Raw genomic sequence first — 12,429 nt, forward strand, 5'->3', positions numbered from 1 at the left:
ACGCTCCACTTGCACTGACCTTGGCATTACCCGTTACTATCGGTCTACGGTCCATATGAAATACTTGCGTAATTCCCAGTTGATCAACAAAGAAATCACAACAGTTTCCGCTCGTGGCGTCTCTGCTATGACGTATATTTAATTATCGAGACAAAGTACATGCCACGAAACAATGCTGCCGCGTTTGTGATTCGTAATCTTTAATAGCAATGAGAGTTCTCATGCTAATCCGGTTATCTCGTTGTAATTTGTTAGACCGGTAACTTTAATTTATACCTGGATATTCTAGCAATATCCATATTATTTTGAATATTACATTTGTATATAAAACTCATTTAGAAGTATCGTTATTAATGAGGATTAGTAGCTCTATTACCATTGACACAATAGTCAATTAGGTCCTCAGTTTATTCTGACTGAGTCAGTTGGCAACTTGCAACGGTTCTCGTTCTATGATACAGAATTAGTAGAAGTTGTTTGTTTACGTTATAATTTACATTTCGCAGCTAAAAGCGAATATCGTGATGTGCTATAATTTGTATCAATATGTATTTATTGTAGTTACATGTAATTGTATTCGCATGAACTCTAAAATATGGCGTCAATAAAGTTAAATTTATTGAAGTAAATAACAATTTTAACATATTTCTTGTATTTATTATATACCAATTTAATTTTTAATTGTACAATAATTAGAATGGCTGCAAAAGATTCGATACACGACACAGTATAATTTGATCTACTTACAGTTGTTGTAATAAAAAAAGAATTGTTACCTACACGTAAAACGATTACAGATACGTATATATCTTTATGTGTAACTAGTTACCAATACGACCTACAGCCGACTATGTGTGAAATAACAATTAATTGGATTTTCTAGAATGTAAAAAACTAGTCTCTTCATATACAGGTCTACAGTGTATAATCAAAACAAGTCTTTGAAACAGACCTGTTAAGATTTTCAATATTTTTTTTTCAAATTTTCCTAGTAAATCTCTACAGAACAATGTATTCGTAGAATTCTTACTACTTAAAGTTCTTTTTAAAAAACTAAACTTTGTGCCAAATTGCCATAATGAAGGATAAAGTTATAAAAATCAGTTACCGAATAAAAGACTACCATTCGTTCGTTTGTTGTTCTAATTAGTTTTTTATCAGATACTGTTTAACAACATTAGCTCTGCGAACTCATAAGGGACCCGGCGTAAAAATAGATTGGTACTAATTCATGATCTGAGAATTCGTGTAGTTCCTATTACCACAGATAATTTTGAAGTCAGATCGATATTATATTTTGATGAACTAAATTATTTATTATTTATTTTACTATACTTTTAAGGGAGTTTACTTTTGCATTAAAAATAAAAATTATAATAAACTTTTCTAACATGTTGCAATTCGAACTTATGTATAAACTTACGACTTGACTAATAAACTTAATAAATAAGCAATGAAACGAGCTCTTTAAACTTCCTACTTCGAGAACATAAGCTTGATGTAAATTTACATCATAAAATGGCTTTATGTATTGTTACCTAATTTGAACATTAATCCGTGGATCTTGTATAGAATAATAATGGCTTCAAGGTTCCGTCCTCACTTTAACAGGTGTTTTTTGCAAAGACATGGTTTGAACATTGCTGAATATAAAGCATTTGGTCGACTGTACGTAGATATATTTAGAAAATTTTCCGATTTATAAACAGTTGTTACATGTGTTTTATTGTATATTTATCATTGTGATAATTAGTTACAATAATAATTATAGATTCACTTTATACAGAACCCTATGTGTTAGAGATAGACTCATTAACAATATACACGGCCTTGTAAAAAAATTATACTTCCGTGTGTAGCGGAAGCAACTTAATTTAATGTTGCTCTAAACTATATCCATGCCTGTGCTATTAATATATAAGTGGCGAAGGTGGCGAAGATTGGATATAAATATAAAACTTATCTAGGTATTTTTTACATTTTTAGTTATTGAAATCATTGAAACTTTTGGACACTAAGTATTATTTTAATGTTTATTTTAATTATATAATTTAAAGTATTTTCTATACTTCATAAAGACGACTGTATTGGTCATTGAAATCATTTAAAATTCTGAGTCACTATATCAACGTTTATTTTGATTATATAATTTAGAGTATTTTTATACTTCATAGAGACGACAAGCTGTACAGAATTTATTATGATCAGATCATTTAGATCTATCAATTAGATTTATTTCATATATATACTTAAAATGTTTTGAAATTGTATAATGTATATCCACCTTAACTTACACCATTGACGTCACAACCGCACCGCTCAACTTAATTGCGAACACTTATAAATATCCAAAAAAAAACCTATACTCGATGGTCGACGCCGAAAATAACATTGGAAAATTTTTGACCGTAGACCAACCAAATGTTAGAGGGATCCGACATAATGACAGGCTGAGAATTATTTTATACTTACTGTACCTGCAGCTTCGGTTACTTCCCGTAGTTTTTCATATTCATTACTGGTATTTTTAAACCTTATCTTACAAGTACTATACCTACATTATATATGATATGTACTTTATATAGCGAATATATAAAGTACATACCATAACTACACTAAGTAACACCTCTCGATATTGGCGTAACAAATATTTTGATTTCTCATAATACATTATCAATATTACAATAGAATTCAAATATGCGTAGTTAATACGTATTACACAGGTTTGTTTTAATATAATCATAAAATTGTTTGTCTGAACGAGATTGTGATGAATACAAACTGCCAGTAATTATTTTGCCGCATTTTTGTCTCTTTGTTTTCAACTATTTTAATGTTTATAAATTCATAAAGAAACCGCTTTTAAACGATTTGTGCATACGAAATATGGCAAAGATAATATGCTTAACCTTTTTTTTCTATTACAGAAAGTAATAATTATGGAAAGTGTACAGCTAATTTATAATATTTACTAATATTAAAAATCCTAAAGTTTGTGTTTCTATTATTTGGTACATTATCATTACTACCTTAAAAAAAAACAAAGTATTGCGAATTGACCTACTTAACAAACTGATATTTAATTTGAAAAACTTTGTGGAAATAATTTTCTTGCTAGCCGAGAAAAAATGCACTGTAATTAAACTGAACAAGAAAATTAATAATGATGAAATTGTTTCAGGAAATCCCGTCAGACTATGGTTTTTCCTTCCGAAGTAGTATTTCTACTTTAACACAAAAACTAACTTGATATCGCTAGTCTATTGTAAAACAAATATCAATAAATCTTTGCTTTTCCTATATAGACGTAAAGAAACGAGGCCTAGATGTAAAATCAAGAAATCCCCAGTTTGCAGGGATGCAATGTATTTTTATTCTTATTGACAACCAACCAAACCTGCTTCAAAGGATACTGTTTCCAGTAAAAAAAGAATCGTAAAGAGATTTGCGTGGTTCTCCATACGATGGACGACGCCTGCTCAGAATTTATCGTAAATGATGCCTGTATACAGTATTATAACTAAATACATTTAGAGATCTTGTGTTTAATGCTCTTCAAAAGAATATACCAAAGATTGTTTTAATTAATTTCATCCTTAAAATATTTTAAAGAAGATGAAACTGTGTATTTCCTAATAAGTTTCATCTCCAACAATACCTCTTTTTTCAAATATAAGTAACGTATGTAAATTCAGGTTTCGTCTGGATTAAATTGTGTGGAGATATATTATTATTGCAGTAAACATGATTAATGATGTAAAAAAGCAAATTAAAACACATATAATGACACTTTAAGTTAACTAGATATTAACCGGATGTATGGACATGACGTATTATGTTTAATTAACATTGACGTGTTAACGACACGATAAACATTTTGTTACTCCTACTCTCGTATAAATACCATACAAACTAGACTTCAATATTGTCAAGATCAAAACGAAATAATCTATATGAGTAAACGAGTTTGCGAGTATAAATTTTACTTGTTTGGGTCTTTTTTAATGAAAGATAATATGTATTATAATCATTAGTTACATAAAGATATGTTATAGCGGTTTACCTATATAGGTGACCTCTATTTCGTAAGGCATGCTTTAACGTAACAATGATAATTCAGAGACCACAAGGATAGTAAGGATAGAATTTCAAGCGAATAAGTAGAATTATTCTTCTCAGTTCACATAATTTGCATATGTGTAAATCCCTTCTCCCATTTATGGTCTTCTATTAGCAAATACCCACGAGTATCACAGTAAAAACATAATGGTCGAAAAACAATTTTTTGTAGCAAATATGAGCTAAGGTAACTAAAAATAAATATCGCACAATATACAAATAGGATCCCACATTAGTTATTTTTATAATTGATGGCTGTCCTTACGTCATTATGTATGAGAAAATTGCTGAAGTTGAACGGATTACGAAAACTTATGAATTGGTAATGATTCCATCAACAACAACTGTTGTATGTAATGTTAAAATCTCTGAATCGAAAATAGAAGAACTTTGTATCCACCATTCACAAAAGTTTTATGGGCGGAAGGTTAAAGGCTTCGTAACCATAGACTGTAATGGTTATGTCGTCCCGCCCCTCTGGCAATGAGGCAAAATCTTAAATTGTAGAGAGACTCACTGACATTCTATCAAGTCAAAGAATAATTTAACATCTGTCTTAAACTAATATTTATTTTGCATTGCAGTAAAGATATTGATATTCTTTTAGGTACTTTCGCCTACACGCTTTCAGCTGCCATATTTATTTCTACATTCCATCGGCGAAAAATCGGTAATAAAAAAATATCGTCAACCATTTGTTTTTATGTAATTGGAATAGCAAACAAACCAACGGCCCACTTAATGTAGTTGTAGCAATTGTACCACCCATGCATTTCAATTTCGTAGGACCAAGACGTCATACCTCTTATCCTATAATTTCAGTGTGTAATCTAACCCTGCAACGAAAACACTACTTAAAGCATGCTAATTTGTAGATAAAAAAGTTTATCACGGGTAGGAATATTCGTGTTTGTTACCTAATGTAAACCTAGTAGGTACTACTAATAGATTCCCTCATAGCTATTACAAATTAATAAACATCATCGTTACAATTACTTTTATATATATGGAACTATGACGTGCAATTGATGTAGGTAAACAAATATCTCGACAGAAATTACTGTTTAAATACATAATTGAGTTCCATCAGGCGTTCAATGTAGAACATTGTATTGGAACTCGTTAGTGTTTTAGTAATGTTGTGTATTATATGACGTTAGCATAAAAAATAATATCTACCAACCACGCGTGCGATCTACGCAAAGGTCAATGATCTAGCGACGTATTTTAGTTGCGCTTTTATTCTATTACTTATTAAGTGAAAATAATGAGTAGTACCTATATGCAATTTCAGGCCAATTATATATATATAAAATAACATAAAAAACAAGTTAGGTTTCTTAGTACCTTCTCGTACTACGAAGGACCAAGGTTGATTTTCTTCCGTGACAATCAGATGATGAAAGTTGCAGATGATTTATAACTTATCAACATTATCTTGTTTCAATTAATGACCTTGATTGTATTTTTATTACATACCTAGTCGATACACAAATATTCACGATGGGAGACGCTAGGCAAAATATTAAGGCTCTTTAAGTTATCTCAATATCTAGTAGATCTTTCGTTAGTAAATAACGATCATTACATTATGTTAGATTCCAATACCTACTAGGTACAACCAAAATCGAAATATTGACATAATGCATGCATACATGGGATGTTTAATAATTCTGTTATATCATTTCCTATAGTAGGTAGAACTAAAAACAAGTTATTGGTTCCGAAGAAAACCTATACGTTTTACCCGAAGCAAAGACTTGTTGTAAAGCAAGCGTAATTTAATAATCATAATAACGAAACCACAACTCTATAAACATTATATACGAATAATTTAATTGTAGGTACTTAAAATGATTTATAATAACGATTGAACATTTTAATACACCCATTCTATATATAGACAAACCAGCTTAAAAAGATACGTATCGTAAACAGAACATAGAGTTTTTAGTCAAGTTTTTGTATATCGACGAAGATACATGAATTATTCAAAACATACAGACCGCAAGAACAGATTCGATGGGTATTAAATTAGTAACGCGGTATTATTAGTTCCAACGGTGATTTCTAATCTAGTAATACAGTAGGCACTCAAATTATATTTTATTTAAAATTTTGCAATTATACAGCCTTAATTCTGATTCTATATGTAAGTGTTATCTCATGTGAATAATATCTATTAAAATTAAGATGAACATAATATCAATTGTTATGAGTTGATTATGATTTAAAAGAACTCCCATATCAAAAAGAAAAATCAACATTTAATAAAGGTGAGTTTGCAAAAAATCAATAAGCAAGCAGTCTACATCAGGTTAAAGTCCTAAGGTCTAGGAATCGATCAGAGAGTGAAAAATAGGTTTTCATACTAGAGTTAAAATATGCACAAAGAAATTCTTAAATAATTTCTAACAGACTATAGATTTCATGAGCTTTGAGCCTTCTTCTTAATTGAACCCTGTTCATAAAATTGCTGTTCTAAGCATAAACGTGCTAAAATTTATCAAGTCAGAAGTTTCTCTGATAATACGAAACCAAGCGGCTTATTGCAACATCCACTAATAACCGAGTTGCAAGAATTGCAACACTCGTTCTGCACTCGACGCAAACGCATTCCGGTCTTGCTTTGAGAGGAAGTTCAATGCCGCAGGAACAACCTGCGAGCGTTTAAAGTCCTCCCACGGTAAAGATAACAACCACTGGAAATGCAAATAGTGCCATTGTTGAAGCGGCAAGTACGCAAACTGTTGCGTCCTCTATAGAATGGGGAGTAGCCATGTGCCAGTTATTGTGGCGAAATATATGTAATTGAAATTAATCATTCACAGTCTGGATGAAAACAATTTAATATCAAATGTATTTGGCTTAGATCAAAGACCTCGGGCGCTCAATTCTCTCGGTCCATAAAGGACCTTGTGAAGACAGGAATTCTGTATTTTTTTGTTGTATTATAACGACCTATTATTTTCAATATAAAAATAAAAAAAGATTATCCCGACTGTCTGTTCATAGGGACAAATCTTGTAGAATGCGGACATTTACTGCAAGTAATATACCTATATAATATTTACCAAAGTTCCTACGAGTATAGAATATAACAAGTTTCCGCTGGTGAAATAATAAAAAAACGCACTTACGTATTTATTTATCAGTATTAGCAACACAAACTTTACAATATTATAAAGCAACAACTACCCATGACCTTCTGTTGTCAAATGTTGTTTTGTAACAATAATAAAAAGTTGCGAAAACGCTTTGCGATATCAACCACTTTATGAAGTTCAATAGGTTCTAAGTGATGTAAAGAGTAGTTCGCTAATTTTCGTGCCCTCAAATTGTTTCAATAAAAAGATAACACGATTCCAATACATACATACATCAAACAAATATACTAAATGTAATTTGGGAACTAACATATTTCTAATATATAAGTACTAATAAAATATATTTCTTTAGCGTCACATGGTAGGTAAGTCACAAAAAAAAACAGGAAATAAAGAATCTAATTCTTTCATTTTTGGGGATGGGTTATATTATATGGACTTATATACTTCGTCATTTATACGAGTCCCAAAAATAAACTTAAATAAAGTATACAAATAATTTAATTTAGTGGATTCGTTTTTACTCATAAATAACTCCATGATCTTGTAAATTTTAACAACGAGGCCCACAATTGAACCACAAATCTATCAACATAAATTAAATTCCGACGTTTTTAGTTATTTTCAGTCAGATTCGGTATATATGAAGACTAGAAGTCTATAATTATTGTAATAATTATTTGTAGCATAAAAAAGTTATCACATTTCATAAAATTCCATCGTCAGATATTTTTTCAATCAGTTACTAATTTCAATATTAACAAATATATATTATACAAAATAATATTACCATGTCAACCTTGCCCTCACAATATCAGTTTTAATATTTGATACTGTTAATCTTTCATTACTAGATATCTAGTTAGATATAATCTAGGTATTGGTTACTGAGAAATCACTTAACTGAATTGGAAGATGTTCGTTTGTAGTTAAATTGCGTATCTAACTACCTAAAGTTGAAAAAAGGTAAATAACAAGTTATCGACACAAACAGATTAGCGAATAACAACAAGTTTAGAGGCGACACCCCTTAATTTAACCTGTATTTAGTTTATTTTTATGTACGTGGAAACAAAACAAGCTAATGCCTTACCCAATGGGAAGTGGTATCGATCGCCTAAACGCAATAAACAGTATAAATAAGTAAATACTATATGTATATCCTGAATATACATTTTTTATCCGTATATCGAGTATTACTTCATCAATACATGCTTTCTATACCAAAATCTGGCAGGAATCAACACGTTATCTTTGACAAATTGCAACTCATTGAAAAATAGTCCAAATCCTAGCCGGTATAGGCATCTAAGTTTTATTATACGATATCCATATCTAAAGATGTTGCCTACTTTCTTTTATAAGTCTTCATTACGTATGTATTTATAAATCTGAAAATATACTGTTAATCTATAATACAAAGATGGGCGTCCGCGAGGTTGCTATTATAAATAAGTAGTAACTTGTTTAACCTTCGTAAAAAAATTCCCTTGAGTTTCCGAGTTTTCCGCCATTTACATTATAATTATTACCATTCATAATTGACTATGATATAATACAACACAGCGTAATGCAATGTCATTTCATTTTCAAATAATTAATTTCGCTGAACTACATCCGAATTCATAAAAATACTGAAGTTGCGTTTAGAAATCAACACTTGTATTTTTAGACAATTACTTATATAATTGATTTAATCAATTCCATATATAATTCCCATATACAACAATGAAAATTACATATCCATCCAAATGTTGTATTCGTTATACTTATAATTGAAATATAAATTAAGTGAACTAAGAATGGAACTACCTACTTACTAACCAGTACCTACAGTTTTTTTATGGATGACTAATATATACCAACCTATATAGTGCATCTGCCTACGCTAATAATAAAATACGCTGACGGGATACCAGTGGAGTGGAGTTGTGAAAGGCAATCCACTTAGCCCATTGAAGTGAATTTACCTGGAATTATCTGCGTAAATTACCAAGGGAGACCACGTAGGGAGACCTGACAGTGTACGTTGGCATTAATGGGGCCACTAATGAGCCGTCAACTATATTAAAACAAAAATTTAAGTTACACTTAAAAAATATTTATTTCACTATATTTATACACAGATAATTATTATAATATGTAACTAAATTGCTATTATGATCATAATAGTTACCTTATTATTATCCACAATGATTGTCGAACTGGAGGCTTTTTAGCAACAGGTTTTTTTCTTATATTAAGTATTTTTTTAATAAATATGGGAAATAGAAATAGGTAAGCATTATTATTACTCGGATAAAATTGATAACACTATTTGTTACGATAGTTAGTTCTATGCATAATAACTATTATTACAGTATGTTATGTGTTTATTAACAATAGAGTGTGAATACACATATTAAAGTTTATCCGTATATGTATGTATTAATAGATATAGGTACATGAAATGTGTGGATAATATATTACATCGCCAAATTTCAATCGAATTTGTCTTGACAAATATCGGCTAAGTTTACTCTACATATTATCTACTATGTACGAATATAAAGGAGTTAGAAACTACGAGTGCTATTATATGTAAATGGTCATTCTTAGTTTTATATAAATATTTTCATCTTTTCATGTTGGTCATGATTAACGGTTTCATCATTCAAAGGGAAGAAAAATTCATTAAAAATAGCAAATTACTATTATTTGATTCTGTTCTGCTGAACTTTGAAAAATTCCATATCTCTGTAGTACCTACATACCTATGCTATTTTTTATTCACTAACAACTAAAAAAATCAGTTTTGTCAATGATGATGCACAGTAAATGATTTCAAGAACATCTTGTCATCAAGCACTTTGGTATTTACAAATAATAACCATTCGAAACGTGTTTCGGATTTTTTGTTATTTTACGAATTAATTAAAGACGTCATATTTACTAAGATAAGCATTCCAGTCCACCTCAGAAATTACCTATCAAAAATATTTTGCTACAGGTACTAAAATTAAAAGTAAATTAGATATTATATTATTTTGAGCATAATACTACAGATAACATAATATTATAATACGTAGGTATCTACATAAACTGTGTACACATTCGTAACACTGTAATAGAATCTCTCGTCTCTCTAATTAACACAATTGCCAGATGCAGTTCTGTAATCAAATTACTAACGTGATGCGATTAACAAAGAAATATAATTAATTTAGAAACAAAATTAAATAAGTTAAGATAATATTAAAGTATTCTATAAAATTATTACATCATAATATGTTTTATGTTTAATAAGACATTGAACTTGATTTTATTAGTACCTAAGGGCTATATGCTAGTATCACGAGGTCGTTTATGTGTTCCAAGTTCGTATTGTATAATAATAGTAGGTACCTACTTACATAAGGTGTACGTACCACTATTTTAATAATACCGATACAAATAAACAATGAAGTTATTAAATCAATATGGTTGCTTGGTGGGTTAAATTGATATACATATAGATACTTATGGTGAACTATAAGAACTATTAATAGATTATAATCTATTTATTATTCAATGTTCTACTAACATTATTTCATCACCGTTGTACCTATAGTTAATTATTTCTTTATCATCATCCACCTCGGCATCGCACAAGAGTATATTGTTAATTTCTCATAATGACAATGTTAACTGTATTAATTATTCGTAAGTTAGTAATTAATTTTAAGTAGTAACCGGATAAACAGGGTGATAAAAAAACTATGCTGTTGCTTTTTAAAAAAAACTGTTTTAAAATGACAGTAAAGAACCCTAATCCGTGAAAAATATATTCTTGAGAAGAAAAAGTCTACTGGGAGTCATTGTATTTAGGAAATTTTATAGATACGTACAAAACATAAATCATCATGGAAAAGTAAAGATTAGTTACGGTACCGACACTGTAAGGTTATTTACTGTAGCTGATGGACAGTTGATTGGCAATAGGTACCTAACTCGTAAAATTTCGTTAAACTTTTACATTAAATTCCATTTTACTCAAAAGATCATGTCCATTATAACATAGTTCATAGTTTACCAAGTATAAACAAACTATAGATATGTATTTATTTAAATATTTTATTGGAATGCAAGCTGAATATTATGTTGCGAAATATATTAGATTGCACATGGTCATTCTAAAGGCCCAGAAGGCTGTTTGGTTAGATAGTGTTACAGAATATTCCGCACGATAATTATAATTTTATTAATAACTTAAAAAACTATTGAAAGGCTATTTTTATGCTTTTAAACTCTTTAACATATATCTAATTAGGTAATACCATAGCAATAACATATTATGAATAGTATCAAGACATTTGTATATATATATATTTTTTTTTTTTAATTAATGTATAATATCCTATAATTACCGTATATATTTAATATTACTTTATTTTTTTAATTAGGAAAGTCGAGTGGAACTCGACTTAACTGACCTTTGGGTTCCCATAAAATAATTAAAGTGGATAATCAAGGACAACTATTACATATTCACTATCACAGTGATGTGACTATACTTTTTGGAAAAGTAGTAGTAGGATAATGAACCTTGTATTTTGCACTTAAAATTACAAAAACGTATAATTACTTAATAATCATTAATTAACATACATATTCATTTTGCATTCTTCAATTTTAGGTGGTTATTACATTATTAGATATAATAGACCAAATTCTCTGTAATGTTCTTTTAATATTTTTTGAGTGAATGAGTATAACTTTAGTATAATGCAATAAGATAAATTTTCCTTCAACCCTTTATTTACGGCTCTAAAATGTGCATATTTGACAATGTTACAGCCCTTTACATAGTTATGATTGCGACAGAACTTACCGGCTTTGTATTACTCCAGCACAAGTATCACTAAAGCACTGTTTTAGTATAAAATGTGGAAAGAATAATATCCACAACACTTCAGTTGTGGTGAAAACTAAGAGGCGCGTAGGCAACGCGCGGATTAATCGAAAATAATGTGCGCGCGCGCAACTTCCATCCGTATATATCGCACTGTTCTTTGACGTCACAGAGGCTCGAGTATTGTAGTTATCATTATTATAACTTGGACATAAAAAACGTGTTCTATCTCCGATTAATATGGGATGATAACTTAATGGCGATGTAGATTTAACAAACAGGATTACGCTCGTATTAATAAATATTGTCAGTCGATATTGTTACCCGCCAATT

General features: G+C 29.8%; 1 protein-coding gene across 1 annotated transcript in view; it reads right to left on the minus strand.

Annotated features, from left to right (window-relative positions):
- The window catches only part of LOC131846918 (elongation of very long chain fatty acids protein AAEL008004), a 29,945-nt gene extending 17,747 nt beyond the window's left edge, over positions 1–12,198 (minus strand). Inside the window, exon 1 of the mRNA XM_059196335.1 lies at positions 12,076–12,198. The gene's annotated coding sequence lies outside the window, so the exon portion shown is untranslated. The remainder of the gene's footprint in view (positions 1–12,075) is intronic.
- Between the last annotated feature and the right edge of the window lie 231 nt (positions 12,199–12,429).

The sequence above is a fragment of the Achroia grisella genome, unplaced genomic scaffold, assembly GCF_030625045.1.
Source record: "Achroia grisella isolate CSIRO2021 unplaced genomic scaffold, CSIRO_AGI_Agris_v1 utg515, whole genome shotgun sequence".
NCBI lineage: Eukaryota > Metazoa > Arthropoda > Insecta > Lepidoptera > Pyralidae > Achroia > Achroia grisella.